This window comes from Adiantum capillus-veneris, chromosome 9 (genome assembly GCF_014529385.1).
Source record: "Adiantum capillus-veneris isolate H3 chromosome 9, ASM1452938v2, whole genome shotgun sequence".
Lineage (NCBI taxonomy): Eukaryota > Viridiplantae > Streptophyta > Polypodiopsida > Polypodiales > Pteridaceae > Adiantum > Adiantum capillus-veneris.
This window is the reverse complement of record NC_140939.1, coordinates 142,655,440-142,682,562: the sequence shown is the minus strand read 5'-3', so window position 1 is coordinate 142,682,562 and position 27,123 is coordinate 142,655,440. Positions and strand designations below refer to the sequence as shown.

Below are 27,123 nucleotides of genomic sequence, written 5' to 3'. Positions count from 1 at the left end.
CTTAGCGATCATAGCAGCTTTGTGTGGAGCAAGACCCAGTGGCTGGTTGAACAATATGTCCGGAGTCAACTACCTTACTCAGCTCATTTCTGCAAGTGCAACTAGTTATGGATAGCATTATGCCGCTCCAAGTATATAATCTGATGCAGATTCAATAACCATGTGTCTTCGGCCATCCTTCGATGTTCATGGAAATGATATGCAGCAGGTCCCCATGCGTAATTCTCAAGATTCACACCAATTCTTTTCGTGTATTTTTCCTATGCAGTAGTAAGCTGGACAGAACTGGAAAGGAGTACCAGAGACCTTTCAAACCCTGGTTATATTTTGTAGATCATCAAGCTAGAGGGTACTTGGGATGCTTGCCGACGTGATGAGCACTCTCAAAGATCAAATATTTCATGCAATCAACCAATCGCAGAGGTCTATTCTAGTGCTACTGAAATAGAAGATAAACAGATTTCAATCGATGATCAATTGGCCTAATCTTGAGTCGAACCACCAAAACTCATTGCCTTCGCAGGCCTGTTCAACACATTTTTTTTGCTGATGCTATCAGGGTGTTGGCGATGCAGACTGAAGAGGCCGAAGAAATGGAAAGAATAATCGTCAAAGAGGTGGACATGAGGGCAGAAAAGCTTAGCAGGATCGATCACACCAAAGCTTATGATGGTTATCCTCAAGTAATTAAGCCAGTCGCTTGAGTGCTAGCTCCTTGCACTTTTAGTAGAGTGTGAAGGGATTAGTGACAGACAACTCAATGTCGAGGGAAAGGCATTGGAGAATATTGCCACTAGTGCAAGTCATGGTCTGATGAGTTGTTGACTTCAGTCGCACTCCTTGTTAGCCTTTGTTGATAGCATATCTAAAAATTTGATGAGGCCAGCATTTCAGAATGAAAGAAAAACAGAAACATCTCTCATGACCGATTCAACGCAGACTATGGTGTCTGCGGGAGTTGGTTAATGTGTAGCTCCAAGGAGATGCAACAACATTGTAGCGGAAGCCAAGTAGTCAATCATGCAAGTACCTACGCTGCCGAGCAGGATCAAAAGAATAGTCAAAGAGCAGAAGCGGAGGATAATTCTTTTTTCTACACAAAGAGCTTTGATGCTGGAGAAGCCGAAGAACAAGGACTGCAGAGTAATGACATTTTTTCTGGAGACAGGCATACCAATATGTCAACACCTATTAGACTCCAACAGTAGTTCACTGTTGGCCATTCAACATCTGGGTGGGATAGCAAATATTTTACAGACAATATGGCCAATATAATGGCATGTAAAGAGATTCTCTTTCTAAACCATGTGCAGGTGACTGCCAATGCGGTCGCAATTGAGATTAGCAACAATAATATACTGTAGTGTTGCTCTTCAACAGATGCATATGAAGCAAGGAATGCTGCTGGTGTGGATTTGCAACGCATAGCAGTTACTGCTTATTGCCAATAACCACAATTCGGTGGCGGATCCTATGAGCAAAGGTCCATGTACGCAGCAACTATCAGATCAAGTTCAGATGGTTGCAAATATAAACATCAATTTGGTATCGATACATAACGTAGGTTAGTCAGCAAGGAGGCAAGAAGACATAATTGTTGACCGAAGTAGCTTACAACTTTGAGAGAGAGAGAGAGAGAGAGAGAGAGAGAGAGAGAGAGAGTTATTGATCATAGGACATAGACCATAAAGTTACATCTACATGTTTTGTGTATTGCAGGGAGGACATATATTCACAACATTGTACGTTCCAATTACAAAAGCACAACTCCAGCTCAACATTGCAAGGTCCATTATCTACATCCAATTTTCCATGTGCATGCGTTTGCTTGGCGCAACACATAAGCGCTATGAGGCAGGGCACAACTTCCGTTTCTTATAATTTTTTGGAGAGACCACAGTGCCAGCTCTCCACCATACTTTTGTATGGCATCTTTGTATGACGTGCACAATATACTTTGCACTTTTAGTGTGACGTTTCATTCATTGCTTTTTTGTAGCTTGACTCACATATCGGCCTCTACATTGGACAATCAAAAAGCAAGAGTATGACATTGCAGGTCAATAAAGCACCTCATTTATTATTGCAGTTCATTCATGCTTTATCTCTTGCTTGTTTTAGAACTTTCCACATTACTTCCTTTGCTTTGGTTTATTTGGATCTCGTTTTCAGAACTGTACACTCAATGTCGATCAACATCTGCACGTGAGTTACACACGCAACTTTTTGCATCCGGTTGCTTGCCAAATATATGTGATGTATTACAGTAATGAATATACAAGTAGTAAATGCTTGTGGTGTATCACAATAGTGAATTCACCTTGTGCATCTTTACTTTAGCTCTAAATAATTTATACTAGGTGTCTAAATAATTGATTCCATACTATATATGTCCTCGTTTCTCCCATACTAGGTGTCAGTATAAAGTCCTCAAGACCTAGAAGATTACAGTCCAAACGTCAATTAGCTAAAGAGCAAATTGCAGCCAACTTGAAACTAGCTTACCGTCCATATGCTAGGTCATGGTTTGAAATCACAGCATTATATAAAGATTGGAGCATGCAATGTGAGATCTTCGCTCACAATCTAGAAATATGTCTCTGCTGGACAACGGCATACCTCACATATATAACGATAAACAAGGGTGACAAATAAATGAAATAGACATTCCTGTTGCCCTCACTTCTATATTATTGATGGGTGCTTTTTCATCGGAGCGGCAGCAACAAAGCTTAGCAGCATTGTATCTACAGTCCATTACCAGTTCAGGATACCAGCCACGCAATAGTATCCTCTCTCTATTCATGAGACCGATGAGCGATCTTTGGACATAAAAGAGGCAGATATTATAATTATAGACGAGCTATCCGTGTTAATCCAAACGACTTTTGACTTATCGTAAGATGAAATATCAATGTAACAAGCAATAAATTGGTAGATCCCTTCTCAACAACAAATGTGTTCTATTGCTCGGTGATCTTGCCCAACTACCCCCAGTTTGTAGTCACGCACGGGAGCTTTGTAACACATGCCATATCACAAGCTCGGTCCACTGGCTACATGCAACTTTGTACAAGATGTCATGCTCTATAAGACACGCAACGGACCCTGAATTGCTTAAGTTCTTCACCATTTTTCGTGAAAGAAAACCAGTCGTAGATGAGATCAATTGTACCTTGGGTGCATGTATTATAGATGAAGCGTATGTGCATGACTACATCAACAACTCTACTATGATAATCTGTACTCACATGTCGGACGTCCAGCACTATAACAACCTTGCCTTGAATAAATTGTACAATCAAACTGACATTACAAAACTTGAAATGAAGACGAACGTGGGTAACATAAATGTCCTTCTGTAGTGGCTCCTAGACCCTAAGTTCAATGAGCTGGATTCGATCGCAATTTGCGTGCATTGCATGATCACTGAAAATATCGACTTGACAATCGGTGCAACATGCATTGTCGATGCCATAACACATAAAACATAAGGTGAAGTTACATGTATCATTGTCCTCATTCATTGTACTAGGAATAACTACAAAAGAAGAAAGGCAAAATACAAACAACTATAAAAGAAGAAAGGAAAAACACACTCGCAATCCACCTTAGAAAATGTAAGCCGACGTGTTGCGCTACCAATCATTCATGAAAATTTTCTTTTTGAAATACTTTCTGTTTGCAAGAATTTACATGTAGCATGTATACTAGAAAAAACATTCATCTGTAGACATAGTAGTACAACCTCACTTGGATATAATCTCAACTATAACCCCTATAATCTCTAATAATTGATGCACTTAACTTTGTTTGATCCTCCCATAAACATTATAGCATTTTTCAAGCGTATATCCCTTTCACGCAATGTTGCCCTTCCCAAATTAGTCTTGCTCTTGTTCCCTTGAGTGCTAGCTGCTAAAAGTCAATTTGCATATGTCTTGTTATATTCTATAGATGCTATATAGCAAGGCCCACCAAGCAAGACTAGTTGCCTCCTTGAGCTATCAAAGCTCCTTTTGCATCAACAACACCTCCCGCTCTGAATGCGGAGTGCCCCTCAATTTGTCTGAGGGAAGGGAGAATCTCATCCAAGGTGGGAAAAGAGGTACGTCTAGATATGAGCAAACTATGAAAGTAGGGATCAAAGTGTGGGGGAAGCTTGACTAGTAAGAGGCCAACCATGCGTGCCAAGGTGATGTCGCCTCCGACAGTGACAAGGTCGTCCCAGAGCTCCCACATGCAATGGGTCAACCCATCGAGTGAGTTGAAATCCTTAAACTGGACGTTGTACAACTCCCGTTCAAGTGTGATCTGTCTGGCAAACGAGGTCTCCTCAAACTGGTCAAGAATCCGTCTCCACAGTGCATGTGCATGCTTCTCTTTGAAAACTTCCTTCATGATGCGGTCCAAGAGGTTCATCATAAGAAAGGTGAAGACTCGTATGTCCCGATCCACCCACTCGTCCATCTAATCCTGAGTGGCCGTGGGAAGGGTAGGCTTTGTAGCCGAATGGGTGAAATTATTCAACCATTCCCAGAGTCGATGGTAGGCAATGATTGTGCGGACTCGTGTCCTCCACATAGAATAGTTATGTATATCCAACTTCTTCTCCTCAGCAGACTGGGTGAGGACATAATTGTTGGATGTTGTGTTGGCAGATGCAGACATAGTCACAGAAGTGGAAGTGGCCATAGTCGCAGAAGACGTGGTGACCCCCTTCTGGGATTGTTGTTGTTGTCCCTTTTGCTTCGGAGTCGACATGTCGCGTGCTCAAAAAGTGGTCCCAGAGGTAGATCGATAAGATCGCAAGTCGCCGACGAAGGTAACGTCTCCAATGATGTAGCAGTCCAAAAATAACCGCTCAGACAACCACCAAATGGTGTCCTGACGAGCAAGGGAGGGATCAACTGCACGGAAGGCTCTCCCTTCTGTAAGTAAAAGGAACCCTTGAGCACAGTTCGGAGCACTCATCTTGAGCAAAGTTCAACATTCACTTCCGCTGCACCTTACACCTTGTGCACCCGAGGAAGCGACTTTTACCTCCTTGGAGTGTCTTCTACAACCATGAACTTGCAGATCTACACCTATTATCAGGTACCCCCCGAAATCGGCACTATTTTGGCATTGATAACTTGCTGTTTTTTCTCTGTTTTCAGCCCCTCGAGGGCGGAGAAGTGTGAGGACCCCCTACTCTGACATTTTGCGACACTCCCGTACAGATCGGTGGTGTACATGCACACTGAAATCTCTGTTACAACAGCGTTTTCAGCACCCTCCGCAACGTTTTTTGGGTGGACAGCAGGCTGTTTTTTTGCCCTGTTCCTTAAGTGAGAGAGTGCAATGGACACAAACAAAGTGGTCAACACTGTGAATGAAGGTGCATGAGACTGAGAGATAGAGAGAAGAATACGACACCACAATGTTGTCAAACCCTCCTCCGAAGGCCCCACTCTCTATGGCGAGAGCGGTCTACTATTGATTGCACAAAACTCTACAATGCTTTGGACTTGCCAACGATGTCGACGACAATGAAGACGACGACGAGACGGGCTGATATCTGAAAACGCTAATGGCTGAAATCTGCAAATCTTGTATCTGCTGAATTCTGACTCTATGTCGGTGACGACGGCGATGCAACGACGACGCACTGAAAACACAAATATTGAAATCTGCGTTTCCAAGCTAAAACTGTAAACGCTCGTTGATCTGATCGTGCGGCAAGATTCTACTGCAGGAAGGTGAGATCTGCGAGGTTCGGGACTTCTACTGCGGTGTCTTGATGCTGAAAACTGAAAACGCTGATGCTTCTTGTGGTCTGCAAAACGCTAGGGGGCTGTGCTGATCCAAAAACACTAGGGGCTGAATTGTGGTCTGCTGCAAAAACGCTAGGCTTCTGCTGTGTCTTGTTGTCTCGCCGGGTTTGCCTGCAAATGCAAAACGCTAGGGCTGATCTGCAATGGAAGAAAACGTTGGTTGTTCTTGGCTGAAAACGCTAGGTCATCCGTCCGGGGGGGGGGTGTTGCTGAGAAGGTGCACTGTGGATGTCAGGTCCTGTTGCCTCTTTTGCCAGAAAGTGCTAGCGCTAGGTTTTCTTATATACTTGCTTGGTCAGTTTGCTTTACCCAGTTTCCCAAAAAAAATCACTTAAAAATAATAAATGAAAATTGGCTAAAATAGGGAAAATAGGTCTATGCACTGTAAAAATGCTCCTGATGGTTTTTGACTGAAATCTGATGGTCATGCTGTGTGCAACTAGAGGATATGCATCTAATCTAAGTGTCTGGACATACACGGTCTGCGAAAAGACTCACAAAAGAGCCAGAACACTTCCTATTCTAATTGAACTGAACCCATGTCATGAAGTAGCTTATCCACGTACACATAGGGTTAGATGTGCACGTGACATCCCCTCCTTTTCAAAGTGAGGTACTGGTACCGAACTGTATGGCATCGAGGGAGATCGCCAACTCTTCGTCAACCCACTCTGATGCGTGGGTCATACGATACTTGAACTTCATAAAGGTTTGCAACGCTTGCTTCTTTGGGCCGCGCCGAAAGCGACAATTATTTGTGGCTCCTTCAAAGCTTCAACTTCGTCTATAATCATGCGTCTACCTTCTTCAAGAATCTCTAAGGATAAAAATACCTGAAAACACTTCCAACACAAAAACATAAACATACCCATTCCATGTAAATTGACTGGAAAAAAGACTATTTTTTTTGAAAAAATTGTGCATACAATGCAGATGAACAAAGTGACAGAGTGCCAAACCGTTCATCAAACACACGCAAACAATGGGATCGAATCTTGACTTTTTGATCTAAATCAATCAACTGTGGCAAATCACAATGGAAATGCCGATGCTTGATGCTCAATCCTTCTTGTGCTCTTTCGGATATTGTGTCATGCCAAGGAAGAGACATGGAATGTGAATTCCTTGAATGCAAACATTTCATCTTTCCATGAGTAATCCGTATACATCCGTGCTCATTCATGAGTGAATCGTGTTCAACGTGCAATATGGAATGCCTGTGAAAAGGGATGACATAAGGACGGTGACTAAAATACAGGAAAGCATCACGAATGAAACACTCAAACAATGCGTGCTAACTAATCATTCGAACACATAATACTTCCTGTGGGGGTTCTTTGGACATCGACTCGAGAGCCAAGATCGGTTCTTTGTGATCGATCGAATCTGCAATGAGGTTAGCTTCACTAGACAAAGCATCAACTACGCCAGCATCCTTGGGAACAATCACATCTTTATCCTACAAATCATCATGCTCGTGAATAATCACATCTTGATCATGCAAATCATCATGCTTATCATTATCATGCAAATCATCATGCTTATCATTATCATGCAAATCATGTGTGTCGTGCTTTGTAAAAGAAGAGACTGAGAGAGTCTCCTTCTCCTGAGTCTTTTCAATCTTCGCCTGCACATTAGAAATGAGAGATGAAGAATGAACAACTTGCTCTCCACGAATGACAATGGGAGAGGCACTTTTGGCATTGAAAGTGAATGTATTTTCCGTCCAATCAATGAGAGGGTTATGCTCACGAAACCATCGAATGCCCAAAAGCATATCACATCTTGAAAGAGGAGAGACTACAAATTTTTTGCGGAAGGACGCTTGTTGAACAGTGAACGAAACATCAAGGCACTTGTGCGTGATGAGAGAGTCCATACCGGGAGAGAAGCCTGACACCTCGAAAGGAGATGTCTTGCTAACCTCTAAGCGGGCTCTTTTGACAAGAGAGTCACTAATCAAATCATGCATACTGCCTAGGTCAAACAATATGACAAAACGCTGACCCTTCACATGACCATAACACTTAATGAGAGACTCATCAATGGGAGGATCATGAGAGACTTGGGTCACACTCGTGTTCTCATTTATTGCATTGACAAAGGAAGTGGATTCTGTGGGTTCTTTAGAGTCATTAGATTCAAGCTTAGGACATGTTCTTTTTATGACCCTTATGTGACAATGAAAACAACGACCTCCCTTAGAATAAATGCTTTGTTCTTTCGACATGATGTGTCCTCCTAAAATTCCTTGTTATGCCTTTTCATCTGGAGTGAGCTTAGGTTTAGCAATTGTGTTAGCTTTACCCTTAAGTTCATTTGGAGAGTTCTTTTCTGAGAGACTATTGGAAGATTGGTTAGAAGAGTTACCGTTCTTACCATTCTTACCATTCTTACCGTTCTGAGGGTTCTGAGAAGTCTGAGAGATACTTGTGGAAGTCTTATTTTTCTTAGGCTTCATCTCTTATGCGAAAGCAATCGTTACCGCATTGTTGAGATCGATTGGGTCGAGGACTTCGACATCAAACCTGATATAGTCGTCTAACCCAAAAATGAAAGCCTCCTTGCGCTCATCATCCGATTTGCATAATTGGGTGCTAAGCTGCAAAACACAACTAGAGAAAAACATAACTGGCATACCATTTTGCTTGAGACTGCGTCAATCGTCTTTTAACCGTGCTAGGTACTGTGGTGGCATAAACCGCGCCTTGAGCGTATCTTGGAAGTCGGCCCAATTGAAGGAAAGGGGCGTGCCTTCCTCGGCTTCCTCTAGGTGCACGGTCAACTGTGCCTCTTGCCATGCGTGGTACCAATTAATGGCATCATCGGCAAGGTACATAGCTGCAGTCAAAACTTTGTTATTTCATGTCTTCTTAGTTGTCGCAAAATAAGCATTAAATTGATGCAACCAAGAATGAATAATCGTAGCATCCATCTTACCATCATACTTACTGAAAGTCAGCTTCTCGGTGACGGGGTTGTTGGAGTTTGAATCTTGGCTTGCGCCACTTGATGAACCACCAACATCTTTGGCCGGCTCGGGTTTCGAGGTGAGAACCTGTCGGACCAACTCTTGCATGCGTAGGCCTCTCTGCACCTCACTCTCTGACTCCAAGGCCGCTCGTCTTTCTTCGGCCGCCAAGCCCGCTTGCTCAAGCCTCACGCTCACGCTCACACTCAATAGCTGCCTATCTTTCTTCGGCCGCCAAGCGCGCTTGATCACGCTCACACTCCATAGCTGCCTTTCTTTCTTCTTTTGTTTCTTTTCGTTCCTCGGCCTCCAAGCACGCTTGTTCACGCTCGTGAACCATTCGTTCCTCCGAGGATGCCTGTCTTTCTTAGCGCTCACACTCCAAGGTAACGCGTTGCGCTTCTTGGTGTGCCATTATGTCCATCATCGACTTGACCAAAGCCTCCATAGGATTTGGTGCAATCCTTGGCGTAGATGGGGAAGGAGGAGAGTCAAAAAAACCTCCTGGTGGGGAAAACCCTTCTTCGCCACTGCCATGCTCATCACCTCCATGCGAAGTATCCATTGCGCTTCGGGTAATGACCATACACTGAAGTCGTGGGTTCTTAAGTTCACGAGGAACTTGGGTTCTTGTGGGTCTTGGGTTCTTGAGTCTTGGTTCTTGAGGTTCTTCTTTAGCGTGCAATCTGTGTTAGAGAAGGATCTTCTCTTAGCGAAGCTCTTCTCCTTCCCGCGGGTGCACCCCTTGGCGGTCTTGCGCTCACACCAAGGTTGCTTTTTCCCACTTCACGTCGATTGGCTGGCCGCTAAGTGCACGGTCCGCTCTCAATGAGTGAAAAGAGAAACAAGGGGAGGCTGGACAAGCCCTTCTTTCTTGGGTTTCCTGTCACTCTTCAAATAACACGATTAGGAATCGACACGTCCAAGAGGACTTGGGTTACGTGCGACTGCAACAAGCAAAAAAAAAATTGTGGTTCTTGTGGTTCTTTCCTTGCGTGATACAGAACACTACCAAAGCTCTGATACCAATGTAAGATACTGCGTAAGTGAATGTTGAACTTTGCTCAAGATGAGTGCTCCGAACTGTGCTCAAGGGTTCCTTTTACTTACGGAAGGGAGAGCCTTCCGTTCCTTTAGTGAGAGAGTGCAATGGACACAAACAAAGTGGTGAACCCTGTGAATGAAGGTGCATGAGACTGAGAGATAGAGAGAGAAGAATACGACACCAGAATTTTGTCAAGCCCTCCTCCGAAGGCCCCACTCTCTATGGCAAGAGCGGTCTACTATTGATTGCACAAAACTCTACAATGCTTTGGACTTGCCGACGATGTCGACAACGATGAGGACGACAACGAGACGGGCTGAAATCTGAAAACACTAATGGCTGAAATCTGCAAATCTTGTATCTGCTGAATTCTGACTCTATGTCGGTGACGACGGCGATGACGAAGATGCGGCTAGGTTCTGCTGTGGGAAGGTGAGATCTGCGAGGTTCAGGACTTCCACTGCAATGTCTTGATGCTGAAATTGAAAACGCTGATGCTTCTTGTGGTCTTGTCGCGGAGAATCTGCAAAACACTAGGGGACTGTGCTGATCCAAAAACGCTAGGGGCTGAATTGTGGTCTGCTGCAAAAACGCTAGGCTTTTGTTGTGTCTTGATGTCGCCGGGTTTGCCTACAAATGCAAAACGCTAGGGTTGATCTGCATTGGAAGAAAATGTTGGTTGTTCTTGGCTGAAAACGCTAGGTCATCCACCGGGGGGGGGGGGGGGTTTGCTGAGAAGGTGCACTGTGGATGTCGAGTCCCTACTGCCTCTTCTGCCAGAACTACCTCTTCTGCCAGAAAGTGCTAGCGCTAGGTTTTCTTATATACTTGCTTGGTCAGTTTGCCCTACCCAGTTTCCCAACAAAAGTCACTTAAAAATAATAAGTGAAAATTGGCTAAAATAGGGAAAATAGATCTATGCACTATAAAAATGCTCCTGATGGTTTCTGACTGAAATATGATGGTCATGTTGTGTGCAACCAAAGGATGAGCATCTAATCTAAGTGTCTGGACTTGCACAGTCTGCGAACAGACTTACAAAAGTGCCAGAATACTTCCTATTCTATCTGAACTGAACCCATGTCATGAAGTAGCTTGTCCACGTATACATATGGTTAGATGTGCACGTGACACAAGGTTTGCGTAGTAATGAAAACGCAACAAATCTTCAAAAATGCAAGATGACCAAAAAACACAGATCTGGCCTCAAAAAACGCTAGGCAAATCTGGTGGTTCTGGGGCAATTTTGTTGCAGAGAGGGAGCGGTAGGAGAGAGGATGGAGATCCGGGCCGGCAGCTGCAAAAACGCAAGGCTGAAAATGAAAACAGTGTTGTTTGCAAAAAACGCTAGGCTGGTCTGCAACTTTTCCCTACAAAAATTGGCAGAGATGCTAGCGCTAGCCTCTGGAGGTGCAATCGATGAAGATTCTCCAACACTTGGCAACTGATACCAAGTGAGAGTGAGCAACGAAGAGGCTGTGGGCCACGTGCACCGAAAACGCTGGAGAGAGAGAGAGAGAGAGAGAGAGAGAGAGAGAGAGAGAGAGAGAGAGAGAGAGAGAGAGCGCAAGTGCTCTACAAATGATGCTCTCAATACACAATGAATGACTACAAGACCCTAACCATTCTATTTATAGAATGTTAGGTTGAGGTAGGGCAAAATGTGTAACTGGTGCAAAAAACAAAAAAGCCCAAAAAATGGCTAAAAATGTGTGTACCTAGCCAGGCTTAGAAACTGACAAGCCGAACACGTGCTAAAAAGTGTCCACCCATGCAATGTACATGATGTGCGATGGGTGGCCAACCCGGGACAATCACTAGCCTTACAAAATGGAGAAGCAACGGTGGTGTAACTCTTAACACCCCCTCTCAACACCGGATGCTGAGACAACACAAATGAGTCGAAGGTGAGAAGCCAAAGTCCGCTGAGGTATAGCCTTCGTGAAGATGTCTATTGCACACTGTAGAGACATATTCCAAATGAAGATCTCCAGCCAAAACCCGCTCCCAAACATAGTGGTACTGCACCTCAATGTGCTTTGTCCGAGCGTGAAAGATAGGGTTCTTAGCAATAGCAATACTACTCTTTGAGCACGTGACATGTAGACTCCAAAGCAAAAGGAACAACAACAACAATCCCTGAAGGGGGCCACCACGTCTTCTACGAGCACGGCCACTTCCACTTCTGTGACTACGTCGGCATCTGCCAACGCAACATCCAACAATTATGCCCTCACCCAGTTTGCTCAGGAGAAGTTGGATTTACACAACTATTTTGTGTGGAGGACACTAGTCCGCACAATCATTTCCTACCATCGACTCTAGGAATGGTTGTATGATTTCACCCATTCGGCTACAAAGCCTACCCTTCCCACTGCCACTCAAAACTAGATCGACGAGTGGGTAGATCGGGACGTACGAGTCTTCACCTTTCTTATGATGAACCTCTCGAACCGCATCACGAAGGAAGTTTCCAAAGAGGAGCATGCACATCCAGTGTGGAGATGGATTCTTGACCAGTTTGAGGAGACCTCGTTTTCCAGACAGATCACACTTGAACGGGAGTTGTACAACATCCAGTTCAAGGATTTCAACTCACTCGATGGGTTGACCCGCCGCATGCGGGAGCTAGGACGACCTTGTCACTACCGGAGGCGACATCACCTCTCCCTACTTTCAGAGTTTGCTCACATCTGGACGTACCTCTTTTCCTACCTTAGATGAGATTCTCCCTTTCCTCAGACAGATCAAGGGGCACTCTCCATTCAAAGCGGGAGGTGGTGTTGATGCAGAAGGAGCTTTGATAGCTCAAGGAGGCAACAAGAAAGGTAAAGGTAAGAAGAAGAAGAAGAACAAGGACATTGAATGTTACCACTGCCACAAGAAAGGGCACAAAGAATCAGAATGCTGAAAGGAGAAGCAAGAAGAGGCCAACAAAGAGAAACAGATAGCCTCGACTACAGTTGTAGCCTCTCACAAGACGGCAGGGACCGCTCTTGTCACGACGACGGACCACGCTCTTGCTACATAGCAATCAGGTACTTGGGTTGTTGACAGTGGAGCCACCACTCACATGACTCCCCAACAGTCTTGGTTTAGCTCTCTCAGGGAGACTCATGAGCAGACCGTCACTGTGGGTGACAACCATGAGATTCCAGTGTCTGGCACAGGCTAGATTATCCTCTTCCGTTCTACCTCAAACCCGAACTTCAGTTCAGCGGAGGTGCTTTACGTTCAGGACATGGCCTTCAACCTCTTCTCTATGTCGAGTTTGGACTCTCAGGGACCTAACATACACTTTGGGAGTGACACAGTGACTATTTCTGATTCTACGACAGGCACTGTTCTTGCAAGTGGTGAGCGCGATGGTTCCCTATACCGCCTCACTGCTCTTCTATCTCGGACCACAGAATCTTCTTCTCTATGGCATGCACAATTTGGACATCTATGCTATCAGCAGCTTTAACATGCTGCTAGGACCTCTATGGTGGAGGGTTTACTAGCGATATGTTCATCATCACGCGTTGATGGAGCAAAAGATGTCGTGCGCACACTCACACACCCAGACAACTCAACACAACACAAGGAATTTACTTAAATTCCTCACCTCACTCACCACCACTCAAAATCTCCCTGAAAATTCTACCCACAAGATCAATTTAAACTCCAAACGTCTCGACCTACAAGCCCTTGCCTGTCCGCAGACACTACAAGGTGAGTCGAGGTGATCAACACTTGAAATCACGCTTGATGGTGACCAAAACATACAAGAAAAACCATCGAAAACCCTAAAACTCCAGCCACAAAAGGCCACTCTCAAACCATTAAAAAGCCTTCACCAAACTCCACTCTGTTGGACTCTTTGGAGTAGCGCCAACCCTAATGGCACCGATACAGGGTCACATAGTCTTGCAGAAAGCCGCACCTTCTTCCCTCAATTCCTTACACACACACATCCATGGAAACCTCAGAACTTCCATAGACTCTCTCCCAAGTGCAAAATTGAAGAGAGAAATCTCTCATTCACTCCTCCACACACTCGAAAACAGGACGCGAACGCGACGGAACTACACTAGACCACCTGTAGGAACCCTGCACCCTCCCACACACAGAGGGGTAAAAGTGTTGATATTGTACTCCAAAAGTTCTCCCTCAGCTGGAACACTCACGCCATCGTGAGTGATGTGGCAATTTGAAGCCATTTCACACCTTTTCTGACCATTTTTTAACCTTTTTGGCCGAGTTTTGGCCAATTTTGACCTCCGACGGACATTTTTCACGGGAAAAACCCCAAATGGACTCCAAAATTCACCAAATTTTGTACGCTCAATCCTTGATATCCAAATCACTTTGCCACATCCCCACATTCCATTTTTGAACACTTCTAGGGCGGTGCACGCATCACTGCAGATCAGGCACCGTAAATAGACAGTTACTGCATGTCCCAAACTTCTCGAGCGGGATGAGAGTACCCACACTTGTCGCTTGCATTATTTACATTCTAGAAAGCTCAAACACATTCTCTAGAGCCAAAATAAGCCACCTAGAACCATATCCAAGGCCCCGATACCCTATACGGGTATGTACAGGTGTCCGACTGCTAGCGCGCGAACCTGACTATTCACAATGTGTACACGTTGCATCTTTTTTCGAGCTTGAAACCACTTTGCAAAGCTCCCAAATGCATGTATTTACATATTTTTGTACATATGACCATGCATATAAACGCTACTTTGTACACACCAAAAGCGGTCTATCAACGTGTGTGAGGCTTCCCAGATGGGCAAGCAACACAAGGTTGCTTTTCCGAAGCAGGCATCAAACAGAGCTTCGGCACCACTCGCACTTGTTCACATTGATCTATGTGGCCTGATGAGCACGCCTTCATTTCCTAGCTCACAGTTTTTGCTTGTGCTTGTGGATGATTTCAGTTGGTACACGTGGGCTTCGTTCTTAAAGCTCAAGTCGGAGGCTTTTAGTTTCATCCGGAATTGGAAGCGATGGTCGAAAAGGAGAAGGATTTGCATGTCAAATGTATTCACTCACACAGAGGGGGTGAGTTCACCTCGAAGGACTTTGTACAGTGGTGCAAGTCAAAGGGCATCCAGGGCCATCTGACTACTCCCTACACTCCTTCCCAAAACGGAGTTGTTGAGCAGAGGAATCGAACTATCATGGAGATGGCTCGTGCGATGCTCGCACATGCTTCTTTACCTCGGATTTACTGGGTGGAGGCATGTAACATGGCGGTTTATATCCAAAACCGTTCTCTTACCTTGATATGGGTGGCCAGCCCGGAGACACTAGCTTGTACAAGGAAGTGCCGTAGACATGTGTGAAGCAGCACAGTGGTGTAAATCTAACACCCCCTCTCAGCACTGGATGCTGAACAAACCGCATGAAGCCAAAGATGTGAGGCAAATGATGAAGATGTCTGCTGCGATGTCCACTGGAAAATACTCCATGAGTGTATGAGTGTAGCAATAGCCTGGGGTGTCCCAACCTCCAAGAGATCTCACATGGTATCAGTCGCTAGCGTTGAAGGCGCACCACATGCATCAAGGTACTCCTCCCAAGAAGAACCATCATCAGCATTTTTATGCAGATCTGCCAGCCTTTTGCAAACAACCAGGCACGTGATCGGACAGCTGCGTTTTCATCACGGAGGACCCCCCTCCACTTGCGTTTTTGCAAGATCTCATCAACTGCTTGCATTTTTGCTTATGGCTATAAGTGCTAGCCTTCTCAGGCTGTTTCGTCGCCGGAAATGCCTCCTCTTCTACCTGCGTTTTCAGCATTCACCTGCGTTTTTTGGTGGAGCTATCCAGCAAGAAACCACCAGCGTTTTCAGCAAGTGCCACGCAGGAAAATCAATGTTTTTGCACCACATGCTCAGGAAGACCCTTGCGTTATTGTTGGAGAGCACCAGATCCTGTGTTTTAGGGCTGTTGCCAACGTTTTTGGCAAGCAAGTCAGCGTTTTTGCAAGAGGGGAGCAGCGCTATCCGGACCCTACAGATCTTGCCTTCCACACCGGCTCGGCATCCAGTGCCTTGCCGGTCCTGTTCCTCTTCAGATCATCAGATTTCAGCCACCTACGCCTGCTGTTTTCTCCGTTTACAGCCCATCAGGGGCAGTGACTTTCATTCACCACCATCTCCAGACCCTCAGCACCGCTCCGGACCCTGCCGGGAGAGTACGAGCATGCTGAAAATCGTTGGACAGCAGCATTTTCATCACCTCGCAGTTGCGTTTTTGGGTGGACAGCAGCCACATGGCTTGTGTTTTTCACAGAGGATGAAGCTACCTCCTTGTCAAGACACCATCTGATGGTGGTCCATGCAGTCTCTCAATGACTGCTGCAATACACGGTATCTTCGACATCGGCTTGATTATCTACGGGCGTACGATCCTTGGGAGATCCATTCATTTCAGCAATCATTCGGCGGTTGCACACTTCAGAGGGGGTGGTGACTTGTGGTTTGTTTTGGACACACCTATGCACTCATCAAAGGAGTTCACACGAGATATGGCCATGCTCATGGCATATGGGATTCCGACGTTCCTAGAGACGACACCACCATCTTGGGTGGACACACACTTGATCTCGAGACGTCAGATCACTTGCTTACACACGAGCATCTCCATGGACTTAGGGAGAGGATCTTGGATATCTTCTTGGACAGATTCATTGCTTGGATCTACAGACTGGAGTGAGACTTTAGTTCTTTGGACTCTCTTGGAGAGTTTACCCGTGAGATGCGGGAAGATCAAGCATCTTTACGCAACTACACCCGGAGCTTGGCTTGGATGGTAGTGCAATTGCTCTTCTATACTACTGATCATTTGGATTGCTACCTTCATAGTTGCTTACACTCACCCTCGGTAACCTTACAACAGACTTATACCCAGACCTGGGCAGTAGGCCACTCCCAGCTCATTCACATTGAGAACCACACCGAGTTGCGATTTGGTGGCATTGTTGGTGTGGATTTTGTTTTGGTTGACACCGAGGCAGGAGATACAGGCAAGACGGCGCAGACAGATTAGTCTAGCCACTTCTCTTCTCAGAGGATCTTCACAGCGCAGACTGCTTATTCTGGCTTCCCTACTTCTATAGGATGATTACGGTCCAGACAACTTGGTCTGACCACACCTCTTCTCAGAGGCCCTTCACAGCGCAGACTATATTGAGTCTGGCTTTCCCCTCATCTTGGATTACCCTAACTACTGACAGGACACCATCCGGTGGTGGTCCGTGCGGTCTCTCGGTGATTGCTGCAGCTTACGGTAGCTTCTACAATGCAGACTCTTTCCTTGTTTTGGAGGACGTTTACGACACAGATTGCTACATCTGGCCTTCCTTGAGTTTGACACAGCTTAGCCACATGGCCACACTGGGCTACAGGTTCATGCATTGACAGGCTTCTGGTCATTCTCATCACGGTTTCTGGGCTTCACCATTTTCCCCATACGTTTTGACTACAGACACCACAAATCCCATTGGGCAGGACACTTGCAGGTCTATTGGCACTTCTTTCACGACAAGGAGATGTTTTCACATTCAGTTCGGGACCTTCACGCAGTATCTTCACCCTGTAGTGGTGGAGTACAACAGTTTGCTACACTGCTCGTGACGGCACTTTACCACGGAGATCTCTCGGAGGTTGGAACACCCCAAACTTCCGCTACACTCATGGAGTATTTTTTAGTGGACATCACAGCAAACATCTTCATCATTTGCCTCACATCTTCGACTTCATGCGGTTTGTTCAGCATTCAATGCTGAGATGGGGTGTTAGATTTACACCACTCTCCTGCTTCACATAGGTCTACGGCGTACTTGTACGGCTAGTATGTCTCTGCGCTATAGGTTGCACTTTTGTTCGGCCGCCCAAGGTTTGGGACGGCCGCCCGCCTAGTATGGGCTCCCTTGGGCACCTATATATGGAGCCAGGGGGGTACCCATTTCATACGTTGTATTTGCTGGTCTTGTGGTTGATGGTGGTCATGGGAGGCTGATTAGCCCCCTCCTCTCACATCTAGCGTTTTGTCTTTTGTCTCTCTCTCCTCTCTCATGCTTCCGCATAAGCGCACTCACACACAAGGCATCGCTGAAGCTCCTGACGTAACCGACCCCTCTGAGGCTGAAACTGGGGCCCTCCTAATCCTTGCACATTCCATGAGATGATCCTCATGAAGTCAGTGAGAAAAAAGAGATGTTGCAGCAGCAGTCAACCTCGCTATCTTTGGGGCCAATTTGGATGGGGAGTAATCCGCATCTGAGCAACCCCTAGACAAACGCATCTGAAGAGACTATCCCACCCAGGCCCAGGCTGAGCGTGCAGTCCGTAGGGCTACATCCTCTGTCCAAGAATTCTCATGTACAAATACATAGCAAGGGGGGCTTTGAGTGTTAGCAAACAAGTGCACCACAATGTGCCTGCAAGTTGCTGCATCTGGCGGCGTCACACTAAACTTGGCTAGAGACCAAAGTGTGTACCAGATCTGTCACCCCAGGTCCCCAGTGTGGTGTGAGAACTCAATAGCCTGGACCTGGAGCCGATCAAGAATTGTGTGCAGGGTCCACTCTGTATGATCCCTGCCGAACAGCAGAAAGGAGAAACCTACCGCAGTATCCAGAGCCTCAGTGCCTCGGACTGCTAGAAAGAGGACGTAGACTCGAAAGCAGGCATCCTCCAAGTCGAGAGAAGAGTAACCTAGGAAGCATGTGAGGCTGTAGTCGATGAAGTCCCATCGTCTACGAATGTCAAAGATGGTCAAACCCCGAGGGATTGCTGCAAAAGGAGAGCTCAAGTGGGGCTGTCCCTCCGAGCCAAGCGACTCGTAGCGAAAGCACTACCAAGAGATCATCTCGTTGCAAAAGTGTCTAGTCCCCTGCGTCTGAGAAGGAGTGTGGGGTGGGTCAGGTGATGAGGTTGAGGGCCCCACCGGGCAGAGAGGAGCGGAGGGTGGAGGAGGAGGAGACGGAACGGAGGAATCTGAAGGTGGAGAGGGAGGGAAGGACGGAGGTGGTGAAGCTGAGATGGAAGGGGGCTCCTCAGGGGGCTCCTACTGGAGGGAGTCGAAGCGTTCCCTGTCGGAACCCAATGTTGCTGAGCTGTAGGAGGTCAGCCACCGGAGGGGCAGTGTGGCGAGCCCGTCCCAATCAACGACGGCCGGGCATCTGCTGCCAACCGTCAGCTGTCTGATCGTTGGCCTTTGTCAAGGTACCAGCCTGTGTGTCCTGGGTACCTGTCTGCTAGGCATGCTCAGCCTTGGGAGGCTGCACATGCGTTGTGGGTCGAGATCTGCTCCGAGGATAGGCCTTTGCTAAGTGGTCCATTTGCCTGCAACTGAAGCACTGGTTCGGGAGTCCCGAATACTCCACCCTCTAGCGAAACCGACCCCCACTCACACTAGGTAGAAGGACCACCTTCGGGAGAGTATGGGTGTCACGAACTAGAACGCATATTGAACGATAGCACCAACAGGGATCCTAACCAGAGGAAAACTTGAAACTTTCCCATGCTTGGCCTACGTAAAGCTTTAGTGAAGCATGGAATTCTTGAAGGCAATTGTGAGTCGTTAGATAAAGCTTGTTGACTGATGCCACATGGAAAGTTAATGGTAGAAGACCCTTTGTCTTTCTATTTATTGCGAGCGGGATCTCAACTAAGCATTGTTGCCCTGGTGATCAGAAAGGTAACATTCATTTTCATAGTTTTATAAAGAAAGGTGAGTTAGGCGATAGTTATGTGATGCATAGTTATCGATTACTTTTCCAGATAATCATCTCTCTTGCAGGTCACACGTGCACCACTTATTTATCTTACATGGAACTATGCCAAGCTTCTTGTAACTATGCCAATTTTGGCATAGTTGCACCGATAACAAATTATTAATAACTGGTGCGCACACACTATTTCTCATCCTCCGAGTAGCACCTTATTATGTTAATTTTTAAGCATATGCCGATACTTACACTAGCACTTGTAAAATTTCACCGTTTTCTTCAAGGTAAGCTCGAAATCTAGCTAAGATTTTCCAATCTAGTCGATTCAAAATACATTAAACACCCAAGAGTACCAGCAAGAGGGTGTGATCTATTCACTAGCACTTGTAAAATTTCACCGTTTTCTTCAAGGCAAGCTCAAAATCTAGCTAAGATTTTGCAATCTAGCCGATTGAACATACACTAAACACCCAAGGGTACCAACAAGAGGGTGTGATCTATTCATGAAAAACCTAAGAGAAAAGATGGTAAATCAAGCCTTGAACGCATCTGATAAGGAGGTTTAAAGCAATGTTCTAGAAAAGTGTGTCCCGGCTCAGCCTTGAGCCGGTTAGAAATTCAGAGTAGCTGGTTGAGAGGAGATTGAAAAGGAAAAATTCCGCAAAAAAGTTTAGTTTAGTTTGCAAAATTTCCATTAAAGAATTGGCTTTGAGGGATTTTTGCATGTTTGATATAACATTTTCCCGAGCACCGGTTTAAAGTGAGCCCCCAGAGATGTTCACACATGCTCACGCGGTGAAACTGAACTTTGGTAGCCGAGTATCGAGTTCCACGTCAAATCAGTAGACCACACAATTAGATTGTTGAAACCTCAAACAAATAAGTTCTTATTTTAGTTTCTTTTTTTCTCCTTTGGTTTTGCCGCAAATTAGGGGAAGAGTTTAAGCCCTATCTCCACTTGTAACATACTTATCTTACACACACTAGAGGCACTGTTTGGAAACACTCTTGGATGCTTTACCAAGCCAGTTTTTGCCAAGATTAGCACATTTAAGCTTAATTCATAAAGAGCTCATGTGTCATCATCATCACCACCATGATTAATTGTCTCGCCAGTTACATACATCTCTATATCAGGAAGCTCTACCCATAACAGCTCTCAAGCGAGAAACATGAATGTTCCTATAATTTTGGCAAGTAACTCCCCGATAACTACGACATTGAGGCCTTCAGAAGTCGTATTTCGAATGATCCAGACAGATTATCTTAATATCTTTCGGTACGACAACTAACAAATCTCAACATTGCCTCGGAAAAAGTATCCCTCAACCCACTGATTTAGAGGTTTCCTGTGTATCGTCATCGACAAAATGCAAGCTCAACTACTTTATCCACATGACCCTACATTAGGCTCTTAATACGCTCTCAATTTCTCCTTTAGCAATTGAAGAACAAGCTTAATCGCAGTGTCAAGGCATTCTCCAGCCTCCTCAAAGGACAAGGGTTTCATACAGGCTGCTTAAGTCAGCTTAAGTCAATTTTCATGGGGTGTTAAAACCATAGTATTCAATTGAGGAAGAGGAAAAAAACAATTAAAACGTGGGATCCATTCGAGAAGAAATGGCATTCGCTTCGCGGCTATGGATAATTTTGAGCACAGAGAAGAGAGAGTACCATCTGAGGGCGGTGGCCAAGTGTAGTTGCTGGAGGTGGAGATGTTGCTGAGAGTATTGAGACGATCGCTTGACCTTGTGCACGCGCGCGTCTCTACGTTAATAACAAGGCTACGTATCGCTGCCATACCAAACGCAGAGAGGAGGTAGGCCTATAGTCACCCGGACTCACACCAAGGTGGTGGCACTATTCACGCAAAGGCCGTGTTTACTTAGGTCAGGGCACTGAGCCACTGCCTCAATCCTGACCATAGAATAGGATCTCAATCCAATGTCGGAGATTGACCCCAGTAAAATCACCAAGTAAAATAAACAAAGTGTTGCCACCTCGCTCGCTTTCAGTACATATCATCGAAAAGCAACATGCCTGCTTTTCGAGTCTGTTTTATAAACGCTAATAGGGCTCTGCAATCAATGTTTTGCATCATCACTCCCCGCTCTCAACGCCGCTTCTCAAGCATCTAGCAAGAGGTATCTCGCTCGCTCTCTCTCTCTCTCTCGCGTAATATGTTATCTGCTTTAACATTGAAGTGCAATATGAATGAATAGAGCTTGCAATCTGCAGTTCTCATGGGCTACTCTAACTAGATCAATTTTCAACTTGTAATTGAAAAGAGTTTCTCTTTGCTCCTATGTTAATAGCTTTGACTACTAGCCATATATGCGTGCCTTGCCAAATGCATCCTTATTCAACTCCGGCATGTCATCTGTATACGTAAAGATTCCTACACCAGCAACTTATTGAGCGAGATGCGGCTGTCCTGTTTTTGGCATGGGATCTACCCAATGATGATTCAGATCCTCAAGCATATTGTATCACTGTAGGTCTCTGAATTGAACCTTCTCGATGTACAAGTCAAACAGCTTCAGAAAAACAGATATTGGTTTGTAGCTGTTTGCAGACCTTCGAACGAGTACTCTAAAGCTTAATTTCCAGCTCTTTTTCACCTTGTATATGGAAACCTTGTACTCGTATAAGCTGGGAGGGAGTAGAGAATGTTGGCAGGAAAAACTTGTGGGCCGACATGCCAATTGGCCAAGGCCAGTTGTCGCCTGATCATCTGGTGGGCAGCCAATGAAAAAATTCAAGACCTGGCGCCACGAGGTGGCCCAAGCTACGAGGTGGTGGAGTTGTTGTATGAAGAAATATTCCATGAAAACCTCCAGCAAGATCTCTCGACGTTGTTACTCAGCAATGATGGGAAGATGGTGAAGACCTACGACTACTTAAGCACCCAGCCTGGTCTCGCATGAGGGTGAGCAAAGGATACACACTCTCTCATGCAATGTAGAGAGAGAGAGAGAGAGAGAGAGAGAGAGAGAGAGAGAGAGCAATTCATTAGACAATATACAAAAAAATAAACCAAGCCTACATTGTGTATTACACATGTGCAAGGCCTCGGAGTTCAATTCAATGCACAACTTCACAACTGTTGGGGTATAAAGCCCAATATGGTCGCCTAGGTAAGTGGGCGGACTGCCAGGTATGTACACATATTCTTTTGTAAAAACCTAATAAGAACTCACTATGCTCTACACATTACAGTAGAGCGAGTTCACCATATCATCGTGCTCTTCTTCTCGCACTCTCTCTCGCGTCACACTTCCGCTCGTACTCCTTCAACTGGTATCAGAGCTTAGATCGAGGCTCGGGGCAGCACTACGAGAGGCTAGAGTCACCAACTCAGATTGGAGTCTTAGAATTTCATTCTGAGGTCATCTCGGTCACCGTTCGGCTTCGACAAAGTTCTGCGCAGGCCATTTTCGACTACGTAGTCTCGGCGACGGGTGCAGATCCGACTCTGCAAATTTGGGGTTTCGGCCTACGACTGTAGGTGCTGAGGATATCGGCACTCCCAGAGTGCTGATTTGTGTCTGTCTACACATCGAAGGACGGCTCACAGTTCTTGGAGGCGTGTCACATACGACACGGGTATGTGACACGGGCAGTACATCTACACACAGACTGTAGGCCACATCCACTAGTTCATCAGGTAGCTTGTGTTTGCTGCTTGATATTCCTGATTTCATCCTGACATTGCAGGTACTTCCACATGGGATGTATTGTCAGAGATGATGTATGTCTGTTGAGGGTTTGCTGGCTGTGAGTCACGCAGCAAACAACCGCCGCAGCGGTTACAGCATATAGTGAGAAATTTGTGGATGTATGATTGTGTGGGAAGTCTATGTACTGTCAGATTTACTACAGCCTTTGTTGAGGTTCGAGTGAGGTTTTATTGAGCTGGGGGATTCTCGAATGTTGAGATCCTTTCGGTGATACAGGTCTTGGAGCGATCCCTCGAGCACCCTTAGATACGCAGCTAGGATGTATTGATTGTGAGTTAGACATTTGGGATTGCATCTTTGCTTTACTGCCGTTGAGGCATTGTCGCAGTCTATGCTTACATGACAGTGAGAGACAGTACAGATGCAGGACAGGTTTACCCACAACTTACAGTGTTAGAGAGACAGTGGTTTTTTGAGCTATTTTTTGGTCTATTTTTTGAGTACACCAGAGCCATTTTACAAAGGAGAGTCTGCCGAAATTTCTGCAAAATCTGAAGCTTCCTTGGTTCATTTCACAGGTTGACATTGGTTCAGAGGTCAGTTTACAGGGGAAACTCTGCCGAATTTTTCCCAGGAAAGTAAACTACTATGAAGCGTAGCTATGGCTGGATCACAGGACACTCCTCTTTACAATATCAAGAAGCTGGATGGAACCAATTTCCCATTGTGGAAGAAGCAGATTTGGCACGTGTTGGTACAAAAGAAGCAGATAAAACCTATAAAGCTCAAGGGGATAAAACCAGAAGATATGGACGAAGATGAATGGAGTGAAATGGATGAATTGGCACTTTCTACCATTATGCTGACTTTGGTAGAAAGCGTTTACTTCAATGTAGCAGACGAGATGTCGGCTTATCCAGCATGGACAAAGCTGAGTGATCTTTATGAGAAGCAGAGTGTAGCTTCATAGGTATACTGGCTTAAGAAGCTTGTTGACCTGAAGATGAAAGAAGGGACCCCTATGTCCAATCATCTAAATGAATTCAACACCATCTACAGTCAGTTGTCAACTCAAGGTGTCAAGTTTGATGAACCTGTTAGAGCTATGTTCCTGTTGATCACATTGCCGAAAAGTTGGGACACTTTTCGCACAGCTTTGAGTAATTATGCACCTCCAGATGGTTTGAACATAGCAGGTGTAGAAGGAAGTCTGCTTACTGAAGAAACCAATAGAAAGACAATGGACAAAGGCAAAGGAACAGCCTTAGTTTTCAGGGGAAGGACCAAAGAAAAGTACAAAGGTGGAAAGAGGAATCAGTCTCGTAGCAAGTCCCGTAGTGCTAAAGGCAAGAGTGACATAGAATGCTACCATTGTGGCAAGAAGGGTCACATGAAAAGAGACTGCAGAGAATGGAAAGCAGAAAAAGGCAAAGAGAAAGCTGAAGACCATGGTGAGAAGAACAAGTCCTCAGTGAAGATTCAAGAAATAAATGTGACAAACACTGTTGCTGAGGATGACAGTCTAGTGTCAGGAGACATCTACTTCTTGAAGAATACAATGGACTCAGCTCTTCTTACAGCATCTGATGGAAATGCACTGAGTGACTGTATTATAGACTCAGGGGCATCACTTCATGTGTTTCCAAACAAGGAGTAGTTTACCTCTTATGTGACCACTAAAGATCATGTTCGGCTACGCAATGGGCAGACATGTGAGATCTTAGGTGTTGGAGATGTTCAATTGAAGTTTCAGAATGGCTCTTCTTTCACGCTGAAGAATGTGAGACATGTTCCCGCAATTACAAAGAGTTTGATCAGCACAGGTTTACTTGATGATGCTGGCTACGTCACCACTTTTGGACAGAACATGTGGAAGATATCCAAGGGTTCTATGACAGTAGCACATGGAGTAAAGTCTGGAGGACTTTACATGATTTATGTATCAAATGTCTCTAAACATGTAATCAATGTAACCGAGCATGTGCAAGACAAAATATCAGGGCTCAAGAGGAGCAAGGACAGGATAGATTGGAACCACAGGTTGTGGTTGAGCCTGAGCCACCTATTGTGCGCAGATCTAGATGTATCACGCGACCTTCTGATAGGTGTGTTCCATCTATGAACTATGTCATGTTGACTGATTGCAATGAGCCTTCATGTTACAAGGAAGCAGTGCAAATGAAGGACTCCGGGAATTGGAAATTGGCCATGCAGTCAGAGATGACAGCTCTGCATAAAAACCAGACATGGAAGCTAGTTAAATTACCACAGGGCAAAAAGGCTCTACCTTGTAAATGGGTTTACAGGTATAAGATCACCGCTCATGATAGTCAGCCAAAGTACAAAGCAAGGCTTGTTGCCAAGGGCTTTAAGCAAGAACAAGGTATTGACTTTGATGAAGTCTTGTCTCCGGTGGTCAAGATGACTACATTGAGGTGCTTTCTTGCATTGGTTGCCATATTAGATTTGGTGTTGCACCAAATGGATGTCAAGACAGCGTTCTTGCATGGTGATTTAGATGTGGAAATTTACATGTAGCAGCCAAAAGGGTTTGTTGAGAAAGGCAAGGAAGATTTGGTATGCCAGTTGTTAAAGAGTCTTTATGGCTTAAAACAATCACCGAGGGCATGGTACCATAAGTTCCACAAGTTTATGCTTTCTCAAGGCTACAAACGTAGTGAGTTCGATCACTCCCTATATACAAAGAAGGCTAAGGATGACAGTTGGCTGATCCTTATTTTGTATGTGGATGACATGTTGATTGCTGGCAAGCACTTGGAAGAAATTTCAGCTTTGAAGTCAAAGATGGCAAAATCGTTTGACATGAAAGACATGGGTGAGGCAAGTCATATACTTGGTATGCGCATTGAGAGAGACAGATCAAAGAAGTTGATTTGGTTATCTCAAACAGAGTATATTGGCAAGGTTTTGCAACGTTTCAATATGGAGAAGGGAAAGGCATTGAGTGTTCCATTGCCACCATATGTGAAACTTAGCAAACAAGATTGTCCTGTGTCTGAGGAAGAACAGGCTGAAATGGACAAGATTCCATATGTGTCTGCAGTGGGTAGTTTAATGTATGCAATGATTGCTACTTGCCCAAACATTGCATTTGCAGTGGGAGTAGTAAGTCGATACATGTCAAACCCAGGCAAGAAACACTGGGAGGCAGTGAAAGGAATATTGAGATACCTGAAAGCTACAAAGAGTATGCATATATGCTATGGGAGTCAGGAGCTAAGTGTAAAGGGTTTTACAGACTCAGATTATGCAGGTGACTTAGACAACCGAAGGTCTACGTCAGGGTATGTCTTTACATTAGCTGGTGGAGCAGTATCATGGCGTTCTAGATTACAAGATTGTGTTACTCAGTCTACTACAGAGGCTGAATATGTTGCAGCATCAGAGGCATGCAAAGAATCAATTTGGCTTAATCGACTAGTAACAGATTTGGGAATCAAAGAAGAGATGCCAGTGTTATATTGTGATAGTCAAAGTGCTATACAATTGGCTCACAATCCAGTTTATCACTCAAAGACAAAGCATGTGGATGTGAAGTATCATTTCATCAGGGAAATGCTCGAGGATAAGCAATGTCAGCTTGTCAAACTTCACACCACACAAAATCCTGTTGATCTACTTACAAAAGGACTTCCCTCAGAGAGCTTTGCGCATTTTCGCAAGCAGTTAGGTGAAGGGTAGTACATCACTTCTCTACATCTCTTGTATATTAGCTTGTATAGTAGCTTCTCTCACACTTAAAGTACCACATTGGACTTTAAGTGGGAGGTTGTTGGGGTATAAAGCCCAATATGGTCGCCCAGGTAAGTGGGCGGGCCGCTAGGTATGTGCACATATTCTTTTGTAAAAACC

At 45.2% G+C, this 27,123-nt stretch overlaps 1 protein-coding gene and 1 long non-coding RNA gene across 8 annotated transcripts in view; one reads left to right on the top strand and one right to left on the bottom strand.

Annotated features, from left to right (window-relative positions):
• LOC147451293 (uncharacterized) overlaps nt 1–21,394 on the bottom strand; it is a 46,772-nt gene extending 25,378 nt beyond the window's left edge. The window contains exons 1-3 of one of the 3 annotated variants that reach the window (XR_015189212.1): nt 21,245–21,394; nt 7,138–7,275; nt 1,722–6,649 (exon numbers count right to left, since the gene is read on the bottom strand). This is a non-coding gene — a long non-coding RNA (uncharacterized LOC147451293). Of the gene's footprint in view, nt 1–1,721; nt 8,661–21,244 lie in introns of those variants that run through there. The other 2 variants (XR_015189213.1, XR_015189214.1) reach the window with 2 other exon arrangements.
• Nucleotides 21,395–21,576: 182 nt separating this feature from the next.
• The window catches only part of LOC147451292 (uncharacterized), a 28,090-nt gene continuing 22,543 nt past the window's right edge, over nt 21,577–27,123 (top strand). For 2 of the 5 annotated variants that reach the window (XM_086520277.1, XM_086520273.1), the window contains exon 1: nt 21,577–21,714. The gene's annotated coding sequence lies outside the window, so the exon portion shown is untranslated. The other 3 variants (XM_086520279.1, XM_086520276.1, XM_086520274.1) reach the window with 3 other exon arrangements.